The following is a 16,642-nucleotide window of genomic DNA, read 5'->3' as shown; positions in this document are numbered from 1 at the left end:
TGATTCATTGTGAAGTTGACCTCTTTGCTTTCTGGCACAGTCCTGGATTCAACCGGGGAATAAATGAACTGTTATAGGATTGCTATAAAATTGTCATTAATAAAAGAAAGGATCCTGATTTAGAAATATCTCTTCACAACCTCCATATATAAAAAAGAAATTCTTCAAAAAACTTAAAAGAAGACCCAGCTAGCTATTGCTTGTCTCTGGGAATCCTTCGTAGAAATTTTATAGAGAGGTAAAATGCATTAAAATGGGAGTCAAAAGGCTTTACCATTAACATAACAAGCTTAGGCAAACAAAACCACTTAACCTTCCTGGTTTCACTTTTCTCATCTGTGTAATGAGAAGGTTGGATGGAGTGATCTCTAAGGGCTGGCTTCTATCCGCTGCCTATCCCTTTCCAACCATAACTGCTAAAGACTTACATCCTTCCTACTCAGATGCACAAGATATGTCCTGGGACCAGCAGCATCCACATCACTCCCAGGTGATTATGAGAAATGCAGTATATTGGCCTGTACCCTAGACCTACTGAATCAGAATCTCCACATTAATAAGATCCTGGCTGATTCATACGCACATGAACATTAGAGAAGTTCTGGTCTACAACCTGTGGATTCCTTTCTTTTGTACTGTACCATCCTTGTTCTACCACTTTTTTGACTGGGCATATCCCTTTCCTCTGTACCTTCAATTTCCTCCTCCCTCCCTCATATACATTTTAGGGTCCTGCTTCAAACAGACTGAGCTCCTGGAACAGGATACCAGTGACTGGGTCTTGATTGCCATTCTACTCAAGTCAGCTGTATGTAATTCATGTCTTGGGTAACTGATATTGCTTGTTGTCTCCATAAAGACTTTTGGTATGGTTACAGATAATTAATTATCTGATTGGCTGTTATATACTTACTAGGATGATTAATTTGGTGCCCAGAGTAGACAAAAGAGACAGGGCTTCAATCTAGATTCCACCTTACCAGTTTTATAGCTGCCAGGAAATGTTGCATGTTACAAATGCGTCTGAAAGTACACATTTACTTTCCTTTGCTGTAAACCTTCTGCGGCCCAAATACATCAGATACTTTAATAATGCACAATATCTTCATCCAGAGTTGACTAAGGAACATTTATTTGCAATGACTGAGTTGTTCCATGAGTTTAAGATTAATTACTGTGTGAATTCCAGCTCTGAGAAATGATTCCAGTGTTCCAGTTTCAAGGACAGACATTACCAGACAATTATGCTATGATTATATGGTAGTTGATTTTCAGTTTTCAAGGTTAGGATTAATAGAATAAATACAGTGCAAACACAACGTTGACATTTTTAACCTTTTTTTCCTACTGAAAGAGAAAATCATTTTTTCCCTGAACTTGCTGAGCCAGCTGTCTTTGTACAGAAAAAGGCCCCCTCCTGTTATTAGCTATTGCTGGAAATGGGAGAGGCGGCTGCTGGACCAGAGCAGGCTTGGCTGCCACTGTCAGAAGTGGGACAGCTCTTAGCCTGGGGACAGTGCTCTTTTGCTTGATGAGTTAAGATTGACAGCACAAAGAATTTGTATAGAATGGGAAAGAAGAGGAGGGGACTCAAACCCAAGTAGGGCAGGGCGCATAAGGCAACACATCTTTAGCATGAGAAACTGCTACATTCACAGTTAAGATTAGGATAGTTAGAACTTCCAAGAGGATAGTCAGAACTCTAAGATTTGTGAGCTTTCTTGCTTACCCTGTATCAGGGGTCGACACAGTATGCCCCATGGGCCAAATCTTGACAGCTGCCTATTTTTAAAAATAAAGTTTTAAAACTTTGGACCACAGCAATCCACATTCATTTATGTATTGTCTATGGCTGATTTTATGTTACAAGGACAGAGCTGAGTAATTCCAGCAGAGACCTTATAGCCTGAAAAGCCTAAAATATTAACTATCTGGTCCTTTATAGAAAAAGTTTGCTGACTTATATCCCATTTTATTCCTGAGTTTTAAATATTATGGAAGAGGGGAATGTAGATGAATTTCAATTAGGATCATCATTTATGATGAAACTTCATCCTACTATAATATAAACTTTGTTCCTGAACAACAGTCAAAATAACCTGATTTAAAAAATGGGCAAATGGCTTGAACAGATAACAGGCAACTGGCCAACAGATATAGGAAGTGATGTTCAACCTCATTAATTACCAGGCAATTGCATATAAAAACTGTAATGAAATATTACATCACACCTGTTAGGATTGGCTATTATCATAAAAGGAAAGATAACAAGCATTGGTGAGGGTGTGAAGAAGTTGGAACCCTTGTGCACTGCTGCTGGGAATGTAAAGTGGTGTAGCTACTATGGAAAACAGTATAGTGGTTCTTCAAACAATTAAAAATAGAATCACCATATGATCCAGCAATCCCATTTCTGGGTATATCCAAAATAATTGAAGTCAGGATCTCAAAGAGAGCTCTGCACTCCTATGCTATTGCAGTGTTATTTACAATTGCCAAGATATGGAAACAACCCAAGTGTTCATCAATAGATGAATGGATAAAGAAAATGTGGTATATAGATACAATAGACTATTATTCAGCCTTAAACAACAGGAAATCCTGACACTTGTGACATCATGGATAAACCTTGAGGATATTATGCTAAATGAAATAAGCTAGACAGAGAAAGACTGCATGATTTCACTTATATGAGGTATTTATAATAGTCAAACTTATCAAAGCAGAGATCACTATAGTGGTTGCCAGGGGCTGGGATGTTGGGGAAATGGGATGTTCTTGTGCAATGGGTATTAAGTTTTACTAGAGATTGGCTATTACATAGTGCCTATAGTTAGCAATACAGTAGTGTGCAATTCAAAATTTGTTAAGAGAGTAGATCTTATCACAGAAAACAAGAAACAAAACCAAAAGGACACAAGGGAACTTTGGGAGGTGTTGGATCTGTCTATTACCTTGATTGTGGTGATGGTATTGTGGGTGTTTGCATATGTCCAAGCACATCAAACTATACACATTTAAACAGTGCAGTTTTTTTTTACATCCATTATACCTCAATAAAGCTCTTATAAAAAGAAAAGAGAGAAGTTAAGTAGAAACTCTATGACAGGGACTTCCTTGGTGGTCCAGTGGTTAAGAATCCGTCTTGCAATGCAAGGGATGCCGGTTCGATCCCTGGTGGGGGAACTAAGATCCCACCTGCCGCGGGGCAACTAAGCCTGTGCATCACAACTGGAGAGCCCGAGTGTTGCAACTACAGAGCCCATGTGCTCTGTAGCCCGCGTGCAGCAACTAGAGAGAAGCCCATGCACCACAACGGAAGACCCTGTGTGCTGCAACTAAGACCAGATGCACCCAATAAATAAATAAATATTTTTAAAAAACCCAAAAAACTCTATGACAGATGTTTCCAGTTTTTTGGTCCAGCACATTTTAAGTTGAGCCCTGCAAGAGATTGGCCTATGTCTCCCTCCTATTCTGTCTTTACAAAGGTTTAGCTTGGGGAGAGCATGGAAGGAAATTGTTAAGAAGACATCCTGGAGGAAATCATGTATGGCAGGAATTATTTTCAGTATTTCACTTCGCTGACTCCTGAATCTCAAAGGCCTCTTACCCAGTGCCTACTCTGAGTATTAGTAGCAGATCTACTGACATTAACATGAATTGGAGGACAACCCATAGAATACCCCTTCATTATTATTGGACAGTTAGCATCCATCTTATACTTCTTTTTAAAAAAAATTTTATTGGAGTACAGTTGACTTTACAATGTTGTGTTACTTTCAGGTGTACAGCAAAGTGAATCAGTTATACATTTATATGTACCCATTTGATTTCAGATTCTTTCCCCATATAGGTTATTATAGAATATTCAGTAGAGTTCCCTGTGCTATACAGCAGGTCCTTACTAGTTATCTGTTTTATATATAATAGTGTGTATATGTTAATCCGAGTCTCCTAATTTGTCATTTCCCGCCATGTTTCCCCTTTGGTAACCATAAGTCATCTTATACTTCTTTTTAGTTCTAGTGCTAATACCAGTAACTAGCATTATTGAAAAACAATCTCCTAAAATGAAGAGTCTTTGTAGTATATTTATTACCCTGGTCTTGTAAACCAGAAAAGGAGAATAATATATCTCCCTAAAACTCAAGGAAGAAGCCTAAGATCCAACATCAGCACCCAAAGCTGAAATTATACTTAAATTATTCCCTGATACTTGTTATGGTACATTCCCATAATTTTTAAGTACTATGTCAGTATTAAACTAGCATTGTTTTCCTCCCATAAATGGCTATGTACTTTGTGCATATTAAAATATGTCATTGCTACAGTGTGAGGCAGTTAAGAGTAGAAAGCAACTTTTCAGTCATGGCCTGTGAAATTGCAGGTTCTACTGCAGTGTTGTGTTGCTAAAGGCCAGTACTAGTTATATTATGATAAGCATGAAGATTCAGATTCTCTGGGTCAAAAAACAACAAAACTCTGATAAGTGTCTGGAAAAAGTTAAAGGAAGGAAATCAGCCCCAGCAAACACTTTCAAAGGAATAGTTTTAACTTCTTCCTTTCATTTCCTTTTTTCTATTAGATTTTTTCTTTGGTTAGATTTAAATTTTAATCTAGATCCATAGGTCTAGATTTTCCCATGTCATAAAAAAACAATGGCATAGAATTTAGAAAGAACAATCTTTAGAGCCATAACAGGTTTTGACTCCTAGCTCAATAGCTGTTACACTAGCTATATGATTTTGGACAAGTTCATTGATTAGAGTGTCTGTTTCCTCATCTGTCAAACCGGTGTAACAACAAAAACCCTATGTGTTAATGTATGTGAAATGAATGAAATAATGTTTATAACAATTCCAGGCACTATCCTGCACATTAGTAGGTTAGGAAATTAGTAATAAATTAGGTTAATATGTTAGTGAATAGCTTAATAAAAATTTAAAGCCCTGTCTATTCTCATACTTAAAGGGCAGTATTATCCCATCTTGTTTTGAGTCAGAGTAGCAGAACTGGCTGCCATTTTCACTGGAGTGACTTATTTCTAAATCTGGATGGCTGTTTTCAAAACTAAACTACTAAAAGATTCAGGATAGTGAGAAATTAAATCATGGTCTAATTGTTTTCTACCAGATCCAGTTTATGCACCTCTCCAGATCCATATGATCTAAGAGGCCTGCCTGCCTCTTAGGTCTAAGCTGCTGTCCTTGAAAACCTTGGCCAATGCTTTTAGCACCTTGTTTCCTGAGACCCCAGGTTGGTTCTGCCACTGGAGGCAGAGGCTGGGTGTTAGCATTCCTCTGTTGCCATGGCAACTCCAATGCCAGGTCCAGATTGACCAGATGCACAGGTGCTATTAGAGGGCGGGGTGACACAACCTGGAAGTGAGGAGGAGTCAGTGTCCTCTGGGGGTACCTTTATACCAATAAGAACATTCAACAGAAGATAGTAAGAAGTCCCCGGACATATCTGTCACCCTTCTCCCTGAAGGATGCTCCAAGACACAGTGAGTCTGTAGGCTTTGCAGAGACATGATAAACAACAGGATGGGTTTTCTTAGTTTTTACATTTAGTGACATTTTTATAAATTTTTATTACATCGTCTCTTTTATCTTTATATAGGTATAAAATCTCATATGAAAAATAAGATTCGTGAAGATAATTTTAACTCTATTAAGACAGGACAAAAATCATACATAATAATGGGGAAGTTTAGGGTGAGAAATGAAGTAAAGTAGAACCAGTGGGCCTACCAAAGGCAGAGCTAGGCTGGCTTCTGGGTCTTTTTAATCCAGTCTTAAAGTCTCTCCAATACAGCACACTTGTGCTCCTACCTGCATTCCGCACAGCATGTGCACACGAATGCAGTATCCTATAAAGCAGGGCTCAGTGGCAAACATTTTCTGCAAAGGGCCAGATGGTAAATATTTTTGGCTTTGTAGGCCATGAGGTTTCTGTTGCAACTATTCAACTTTGTCATTTCAGTAGAAAGCAGCCACAGACCACACATCAGCGAATGGGCATAGCTGTGTTCAGGACCAAATACATGATATGACGGGCCTTGTGCAAAATGACAATCCAAGGCTCTTTTTTCAAAAATTGTCAAGAATTTCAAAACATCAATAGCAGTGCATTAAACCAAATGGGGGACCCTTCTAAGTGTGGGGTCCTCGTGGCTGTACAGGTTACAAGTCCATGAAGCCAGACTTGGCTGTGCTCAAATAAAACTTTATTTTCTAAAACAGGTGAAGGGCTGAATTTGGCCCATGAGCCAGTTTGCTGGACCCAACTATAAAGAATCAAATAATAGCATTTATTTTTGCTTGATCAAGAGGGTCCTGATAGCTGTTGATCTGCCTACTAAGCCATCCCTCAATTTTTCCTTTTATATTGCCATGGCTGAAAGTCCATATGTGGTCCTTGACCTAGAGTTACCCTGGCCCTAGAAGCTAACAAGCCAACAGCAATGGATTCTGCCCTAAGTACATACCATGCTGCTCTTTCCTGGTTACCTCTGGGAAGACAAAAGAGGCCTTTTGGTTTCAGTTCTTTTTTTACTCCAGGTAACTTTGTGTTGACTTTCCCTGGAAGTGTCCTTGACTTCTGAAACACCTTCAAAGACCACTTTTGAAATAAACACATAGTGATCCTTTCAGAAGCCTGTCAGCCTTTGATTAACTCTTGTCGACTTTCTAAGAGCATGTCTTGTCACTTTTCTTGAGTTTTCAGGGGGGCCTTTGTAGTGTCTGGAATATTTTTTTAAATCTGTTTTCACTTTCCCAAATCAGAACTAGGCTCCTGGTGTGTCCTCGGGCTGGGTCTGCTGGTTTCCATCACATCCCTACTTTGACCTCTTGTGCTGGCCTATTGACTCAAGAGCCTCAACCCTTTAAGGGGCTGATATTTCTCCAGGTAGATGTGGAATTCTTAAAACTCCATGATGACATTAGTAGGAGTGCTACCTAGAGAATGGATTTGGTCTGTATAATTGGAATGGACACCTGGCTCTTCTTCCCATTCCTTATCTTTGGGACTTGCTTTTATGTGAGGCAAGAAATAGATTCATAGAATGTGAGGACATCGAACAAAAATATGCATTTTTACAGGAAGCTCCAAAGTCCCTTACAAAAAGTATGTAGCTGTAAGTAAAGAGCTCATATCAGGCCTGGGTTGGTCCAAGCCTGCCTGGGAGAAGGCCTCCCAGGCTTGTTTTCTTCCATCCTGATTCCCTTAGAAACTACAGAGTTAGAATAAATATGGAATGTTGGATCTGCCTTGTCTGCTATGTGGGAATGTGCCCAGCTGGGAAGACCTGTGAGCTGGGATGCAGGTCTCAGACCTATGTGACTAAAAAGACTGGGGAGAAACTGAGGCTGCAACTTCTCTGCATCAAGGTGATTCGCACACAGCTCAGCCCTTGTCCAGGGCAATGGTACCTGTGCCATGTAGGTGAGATGTAAGGTAGCTGCTGGGTCTCTTGATAAATTGAAGATGAATACCTGCTGCATCTCCTGTCCAGTGTCCTTTAATAAACCTAAGTCAAGCCTGGTATGAGTTGAAAGCCTGTTATGTCTCCTGGGTCTGAGTGTCAGTATGAACCCATAACAGCCACTGTGGTTGAGGTCTTAATTCTGCCTGTCTTTAGATCCAGCATAGCACAGTGCTTAAGAACTTGGGCTTTGTGTCTGACAACCTGGGTTCAAATCCTGACTCCATTATTAACTTCCTCTATCCCATTAGGAAGATTATTTAACCTCTCTGTGCTCCAGTATCCTCATTTGTAAATTAGAGGTAGTAATAATAATAATACCAATAATACCAACCTCATAGTTGTGAGGATAGAAAGGGTTAATGCTCGATGGATCATAGTGTAATGACTGTCACAGAATGGGGTAGACAGGGCTGCTTAATGTGTATTAGTTACTACGGTTATTATTGAGAATGGTTTTTCATGTTATCAAAATTTTCATGTCAAGAATATCTTCATCATTGTCACACATAAATGGAAATTTGGCTTGATGTTATAATCTTCATTCATTTTTCTCTTAATAGAGAAGGATCTAAACATTATATTCTATAAAATATTTTGGCATTGATTTCTGCATAATAATTTTCCCAGGGCCAAGTGAATCACTTTAATTTTCAATATTTATTCTTTCTAAATTTGTTAAACATTTTCTTCAGTTATATCTTTTGATATTGATTCTATTCCAACTGACCTCTATGATAACTGAATTATTCAAGAATTCAGGAATTCTTCTTAATATTTATCTTTTCTTATTTCTCTTTTTTTGCTCATTATTTCATTATTATTCTGTTTGGGTTGACATTCTGTTCCAATCTATTTTCTATAGCTCTAATTCTATTATTTATTCCTTCTAATTCTTATTTATTTCACCAAACAATTTTTCCATTCTTTTACCTTTATGGTTGTAATGCCCCTTTTAGTTACCTGATAATGTGTGACTCCATATGACAACATTTTTTTCTTTTTAATCTTGATTTTTGGGGGGAGGTCCATTTCAGGTACTGGGTTTCCTTCAGCATCTTTCCTGCTGTTTTTCATCCTTGTTGTTTCTAAATGCAACTTTCTGACTGTGGTCAGTCTTTTGGTTTCTGTTTACTTGTGCTTCCTGGTAGTTATTTTGCATATTACCAGAAGAGTCTAAAGGGAATTCCCTGGTGGTCCAGTGGTTAGGACACGGTGCTCTTACTGCTGGGACCCCGGGTTCAATCCCTGGTCGGGGAACTAAGATCCCGCGAGCTGCACAGCATGGCCCTCCCCCCCCAAAAAAAAAGAGTACTAGGGACACTGTAATAAGTTCCGTGCTCTCTTAGTCAATGGTAGAGCAGCCTTCCCAAGTTGGATGGTGTGATTCCAACCATCTGAAATAATAAAGATATTGGAAGAAATATTATAATAAAGATACTGACAGAGTGCTTCTCCTGGATTTGGGTCTGAGAAATACACCATCTGGACATGGTCCTTCATTTTGCTCATACTACTCAGACCTCTCCTGAGAGGGAGGTTTACTTCATCAATCTGATCAGTGAGAGAATCCACTTCTCTCCTACCCCAGCTACTCAGGCTCTGGCAGAGGGAACCACAGATGAAACATCAGGCTGGATGACAGCATCTCATTCATGTAGGAGATTGTAACCTGCCTATCAGGTTACGGGCATGATTAATTCAAGTGACTTTACGTTTGCTTTGCTCACTGTCAAGGCAGAAATGCTGCAACACTGCTGCCTGGGTCTGACTGGGGACCCAGGGAATAGAGCCAATATCTGAGCGAACACTCGGCAAGAGCAAAAAGAAATAGCTCTGAATTCCAGGGGGAATGTGCAGAGCTGTGACAAGGCACATTTGCAAGTCAATCTGTGAGTCGGGTTAGAGATGTTATTACATTTGTACCCCCTAGACACTCTGGGTACGGAGGTGGTAAATTTCTTCTGGCTACTGCTTGGTAGTGCTGGGTGTTTCTGCAGTGGACAGCTTCTTGCTCTCTGGGGCTTTTTAATTTGAGTACACACTGATCTGAGAGCAGAGAGACAGGACTCACTCGGGATTACTCACAGGGTTTAGATAGATTTCATTTGCCTGTATTTGTAGGCCCACATCATGGGGGGTTGTGGGGGAGCAGGCCAGAGTGGGTCACACTCTGTATATTTGTCTTCCTACCTTGGAGCCATGAGGGTGGTGGTCATTTTACATCTATAAGTTGCTGCAGGGAAATATGTTCATTTTAGGGGTGACTAGCAGGCTTGATGAGTAGGCTCTCCAACTCAGTCTTCGGGAGGAGTGACATCATCATTATCTTCTGTCTTTGTGTCATTGGAAATCAGAGATCTGACATGATGGGGGGTCAGCACAACTGTGTTGTCTGGGTGCTTGTGCAACCAATCAGGCACAGAGCTGGCCAATAAGCCAATGCGAGTGAGGAGAGAAGGCAGCACATGGAAGTATGTGGGCAGTGGCACTTTCCCCCTTTTGTCATTGTGTCCTTCAGAATCTTTATCTCCTACCACCCCTGCCTTTATCATGCTTTTATTTCTCCCTTCTCCTTTACAACCTCACATTTCATTTTGAGATTGTCTTGGATTTTGGTTTCTGACAGTAATTTGTTAACTTAAAATAATTTTTTGAATCAATGGTTATTTATACTAAACTACAAGTTTTAGTGATTTCTTTGTTTTCACTTGTTTCTGCATCTCACATTTTCCTAGTTGTATTCATTTTTTTTTCTAGTGTATACGTAATTCTTTCAGAGAAGTTTCGTGAGGAGATAAACTTATGAATTCTTGTATGTTCAGATGTATCTATATTTTGCTTCCATCTTGAATATTAGTTTGGCTGGAGATAGGATTTTAGATTCAAAATAATTTTCCTCAGAATTTTGAAGATTTGTCTTTAAAAAAAAAATTTGGTATCCGATGTTTCCAGTGAGAAGTTTAATGCTACTCTGATTTATATTCTGCTCTGGGTGACATTTTAAAAAAAATTGTGGAAGTTCTGATGATTTTATATTTATTCTTGGTTGTTTTAAAACAACACCATTGTGTTCTAGGTGTCTTTTCAACTTGCTTTTAAGTGCTTGGCGACAACCTCTAGTCTGAATATAAACATTTTCAATCCTGAGAAATTTTATTTTTATTTCTTGGATTACTTCATCCCCTCCATTCTCTTTGCATTCTCTTTTTGGAACTTCTACTAGACTGACACTAGGACTTTTAGGTATATTCTCAATTGTTCAATTCTTTCAGCCCCCTTATATACCCTTTCTTTCTAGCAATATTACTACATGTCAAACCACTGGAAAATTTAGTGGCTTGAAATGACAACACTTTATTTTGTTTTATGATTCTGGTGTTGTCTATGCTGTGTTCTCGCTCTATGCTGTGCCCTCGCTCTATGCTGTGCCATCTGGGGTTGCCCAGGTGGCTGCATTCAGCTGGGAATTCAGCAGGGACACCTATGTTGTTTCCCTGAAGCTTCTCCCTCTCCATGTGGTGTCATCCTCCAGAGCCTCTCCACATGGCCCTTTTCCCGAGTAGGGTAGCCTGGACTTCCTTACAACATGGCGGCTGGGTTTCAAAAGAGAACATTCTAAGAGGAGAAGGCTCTGTTTGTATTAACCCTGATAATGTTCCACTGGGCAAAGCCAGTCACATGGCCAAGACTGAGTCAATGTGGGAAGTTACTTTACAAGGGAATAAATGCTGAGAGGTAGGGTTTTTTAGACACGAACAAGTCGATCAAAGTTGGGGTGCTAATAGCTCACCTTTTGAGTACAAGATTTTCACTGTCTCTTCTGAGATTTAATGCCTACCTGAGACATGACCCAGCTTCTTCTAGGGGCCCACACTCTCTCTCTGATCTAGTCCGTGGGGAAAGACTCTGTCACTTCCTAACTGCTCTGGTGGGAGAGTAAGGCACCTATTAGCTGCCCTGAGTTCAGCTTCCCAATTAAACTGCTCATTGAGTACTTTGTTGCTCCCTTGTTTTTCTGTTCTGTTTTGTCTCTCAGTGTCTCAGTTTTGACCCATATTGTTTTAGGTGGCAGCTTCCTTTTTCTCCTTGGCTGTACCCTTCTGAATCTTCTCCTTTCCCTTTCTCCCCCACTGGAGATGTGATGCTATCCTTTGAGAATATAAACCGGGTTTTCTGCTAGAAATAGATTTACTTTTATCTTTTTTTAAAAAGATGTTTCACTAAGTCTTTATGGTTTAAATAATCACCTTTTAATTACACTTAGCAAATACTTGTTGAATGGCTCAATTAATGTGCAGGAATTTATTGGTTGAGTTTAATGAAACCTGTTATTGCAAGTAGTAGTGTTTGAGGTACCCTGAGAGGTCACCTAATGATTCTTCAACTTGGCCTAAAATCCGTCAATGGTTTCCCACAGCACTTTTGATAAAATCCAGTTTTCTTAGTATTTCACAAGTGCCATTTTGTGGTCTAGGCAGTGCTTAATTCTATAGCTCCATCTTTTGTCTTTGATCATTTCCTCTTCTGTATTGGAACCACTCTTTATTTAGCTCTTCACAAGTGTCTCTCTCTAAATTACGGGCCTCTGGAAAACCAAGGCTTTCTACCAGGAAGAGTCTTCTCTTGAGTAGCTAGTCAGTGCTAACATACCCTTCAGATCTAGTTTCTCTGGAACATCAACCATGACTTCCCCACATTGTCAAAGCTGGGTTAAAATCTCTGATGTGCTTTAAAATTCTCCTGTCTGAGAACTTAGCAGTTTGCAGTGTAATTGCACATCTATTGTCTGCTCCACCCAATTGACTATAAATTCTAGAAGGGACCATATTGGTCATTCAGCCTGTAGCACATTTTTTAACAACCTGCCTAGTATGGTGCCTGGCACATGGTAGACACACAGGAACCATTTTCTGAGTCAGTGATTGCACTAATGTGCTTTAGGAGACTTTACAGCGTTTGGAGAAAATTTTCTGTTATTAGTCTATATTTAAACATTATGAGGAATCTGTTCAACACTTTCAGATAACAAGGGTTTGAAAAGAATTTCCAATTGAAAATAGAGTTCTGCTACTAAAAGAGCTTGAAAAATCCTGCCCTGGGACAAAGATTTTATTTCACAGATGCAAAATAAATTCCAACATAGGGAGTGATGTACAAATCTCACATCTTTATAAATGGCAGAACTGGAGCTTGGTCACCATCCCAGCTCTCCCTGTGCCACAGCCTCTATGATGGGCTGTGTGGCATTGCTGTGCCATCTGACCTACTCTGACATGCAGCTCTAAATGTTCTGCTCATAGCCCTTAAAGCGTTATCTGACTTCACCTGAGATGAAGACTGACTCTGCAGAATCTCTCTCATTAGTGCTATTTCCGAGGACAATGGGATCACCAAGCTCTAACGGGGCTTGAGCAGAAAAGGCTCAGTGATTCTATTAATATCATGCTAGTACTTTGAAGAAGGTTCAAACTCTCTCTAGCAGACTTCAAAGCCCTTGCTTTGTGTGTATCAGATGTCCTATGTGTATCTTACTACAGTCAACAGAGGTAGGCAGGGTGGTTTTTGTCATCCTGATTTACAGCTAAGGAAACCAAGACTAGAGAGTGACATGAGCTTGACCCAGATGGTGAAGGCAGAGCTAGGAAAGAACAGATACTCACTGCATCCTTCTTAGGGATCACACTGCTGTTAACTGACTAGCTTAACAAATACTTGACATTTCACTCAGCAAAAGGCAAACTACAATACAAAACAAAACAACAAAATAACAAGTGCTCATTTCTGGAGCAGCTTGTTAAATAGAGCTTCTTCATCTTTGACATTCAGTAGGAGCCCTATAGTGGGTGCTGTGCTGTGGTACACCACACAGGTCCACCCTTCAGGACCAAGGCACTCAGTCTGCCAGCTGCTGGGAGGGCTAGCTCCTGTGATTCACAGCATTATCCTTCTCTGGGAATTCCCCTTGACTGAGGGAGTTGCCTTTGCCCAAGTTTATGTCCTCTCCATGGGGGCAAGTCTACATCCGAGACTGGCTGATGCCATGGTACAGAGACTTGACCCCCTTGCTCCAATCTGAGAAGGGGCCATCCAGCTTCAGAGCCCCCTAGGGGATCAGCTAAGGGCTGATACAAGTGTATGGAAATCCAACTTTCCCTTTTGCCCAATCTTGCCCCTTCCTTCACTTCTTTACAGGAGTCACTCTTTCCTGTGCTTCCCAATCAACCTTCCAGGTGTAAACTCCATTTTAGAGTTTATTGCTAGGGAACTGACCTACATAGGGAAGTGGATGAGCTGGGTGTAACCCACTCTTCATGAAGGAGTGAAGGGGAGTTCTTCCCCATCATTAAGTCGGGAGAGGAGGAGATTTAGAGAATCACAAAGAGAGCATGAAATGTGTTCTAGATTTTGGAGAACATGGAGACTGAGACCTAAGTCATACCTGAAAGGCTTACATCTGGGAGGCTTGCTGGGATTACCTCCGATGTTGTGCAGGGCAATAGGAGGGACAGTGAGCTGCAGATGCAAGTCCCTGGGAAATGAGACAGACCTCAGGGATCTTAAAAGGTTCTTCACCCAAGAGGCTGGACTGGGCGGGGGTGAAAGACCCCTTCCTGGTGGACTACCAGATGCCAGGGACATAGGGCATCATCCTATCGGTTAGCTAGATGAGGCAGTATTGACACCAGAGGTATGAAGGCGTTGAGGGTCTCTTGAAGAACTCCAAAAAGTGCCCCCACAGGGCAAAAGAGTCAGTATTTAAGTGTCTGCATGGCTAAGGGCATTAAGAAACCCAGAGAGGAATAGAGAAAGCACCAGGCATATGAGACACTTTGACATTCCTTCCTTCTCCCACTGCTCTTTTCCCCTCCCCAAGGTCAGAGGAGCCAGAAGTAGCATAGTGCAAGGATGAAGAATGAAAAGTCTGAGGGAATGCTTAAGAGAAATATAAAAGCAAAGCAAAAAGACTATAACTGCCCTTCCTTTCCCATTATAGGCTTTCTCTCTGCTCCTCCTTGTGGTGATTTGGAGAGAGAAGTTTTAAATTGGATGAGAGATCGAAGTTTTGGTATTCAAATTGACAGGATATTTTTGCTCTTGAACATGAGACCACTTATTAATACTTGAGAATGACTGAGATAGCTCTGAGACCTGCTGATTTCATTCAGGGACAGACAAGTCTGGTTTGGCTGAGCAGGTTAAGAGGAGGGAAACCTGATGAGAAGGAACACATTTACTTTCTTCTCATACCTTACTGAGTCCAGTTCATTCAATGAACCAATTATACTAAGCTTCCTTTTTTGTTAATTTCCTGCTGAGGCAGAAGGCAGTGTGTCAAGTCCTTCGATCTGGAAGGTTTTCTTAGCAGAGTACTTTCCCAAGTGTGGGCCACATTCTGTCTGATGTTAATAAGTATTTCTTGGAAAGGAATCTTTTTTTTTTTTTTTTTACCTCTTTATTGGAGTATAATTGCTTTACAATGGTGTGTTAGTTTCTGCTTTATAACAAAGTGAATCGGTCATACATATACATATGTTCCCATATCTCTTCCCTCTTGCGTCTCCCTCCCTCCCACCCTCCCTATCCCACCCCTCTAGGTGGTCACAAAGCACCGAGCTGATCTCCCCGAGCTATGCGGCTGCTTCCCACTAGCTATCTATTTTACGTTTGGTAGTGTATATATGTCCATGCCACTCTCTCACTTTGTCCCAGCTTACCCTTCCCCCTCCCCATATCCTCAAGTCCATTCTCTAGTAGGTCTGTGTCTTTATTCCTGTCTTACCCCTAGGTTCTTCATGACATTTTATTTTTCTTAAATTCTATATATATGTGTTAGCATATGGTATTTATCATTCTCTTTCTGACTTACTTCACTCTGTATGACAGACTCTAGGTCCATCCACCTCATTACAAATAGCTCAATTTCATTTCTTTTTATGGCTGAGTAATATTCCATTGTATATATGTGCCACATCTTCTTTATCCATTCATCCGAAGATGGACACTTAGGTTGTTTCAATCTCGTGGCTATTGTAATCTTGGAAAGGATTTTTTGTGGCCAAGTAATTTGGGAACCACTGAGCTAAATAAAGTTCAGTGGTAATCTTTTCTGCAGGCCTTTTCAGAGCTTTTAAAACATTAATATGCATTGTAAGTTTCTACGATAGGTTTTCCCAACTAAAACTCATTTGATAAGTAAGCCATTTTTCTGATGAGTATCTCTTAAGTCTAGTGTTTCTGGAAGCACTTAGGAATAGATGAATTTTAGGAGCACATCTCCCTATACTCATATCTGAGAGCAATGCTTTCTGGTCACAAGTGTATGGCAAAATAATATATTGAGATATTGTCCCAACTTGGGCTGCTACAACAAAAATACCATAGATTAGGTGGCTTAAAGAACAGAAATTGATTTCTCATAGTTCTGGAGGCTGGGAAGTCCAAGATCAAGGCTCTGGCAGATTCAATGTCTGGTGAGGGCTCACCTCCTAGTTTATAGATGACCTCCTTCTTTGCTGTGTCCTCACATGGTGGAGAGCAGAGTGCTGGGCTCTTCACCTCCTTATATGGGCACCAATCACATCATGGGGGCTCCACCATCATGACCTAATTCCCTCCCAAAGGCCCCACCTCCAAACACCATCACACTGTGGATCAGATTTCAATATAGGAATTTTATGTGTGTGTTGGGGGGAGCACACACATTTGGTCCATAACAAATATTAACTGAGAAGTTAAGGTTTTCACCCTAGTTTCTCAGCCTAAACATGCCGTGTAGCAATTCCAGGTCTGCTCTAACTTACCTCTCTGGGTATGGGGGCTTCCTGTAGCAGGGGCCACCATATGTATTCTCACAGGAGTGCACTGTACAGCATTCACAAATCAGTGGGGAGAAGGGCACCTATGGGAGCTGGGCAGTGGTTTCCCTGGAGGATGTCCTCCTGTAGGGCTCCTTCTGGAAAATGAAGCAGATGTCCTGCTTGCTCTCATATCCCCACATCCATAGGAAGATTCTATTGCCCAGCATCCTGAGACCAGTCCCACTTTTAGCAGGACCCTCTCCACCAGCATTGTGCCTGTTTCTCTTCTGATCCTCTTCCTGGGATATACTTTCTAGGTCCTAAAGTATAGTCACGTTGCCTTGTAGTA

Source organism: Mesoplodon mirus (genome assembly GCF_964341445.2).
Source record: "Mesoplodon mirus genome assembly, chromosome: 2".
In the NCBI taxonomy this organism is placed as follows: domain Eukaryota; kingdom Metazoa; phylum Chordata; class Mammalia; order Artiodactyla; family Ziphiidae; genus Mesoplodon; species Mesoplodon mirus.
The sequence above is the reverse complement of the archived record's forward strand: the minus strand, read 5'-3'. Positions refer to the sequence as shown.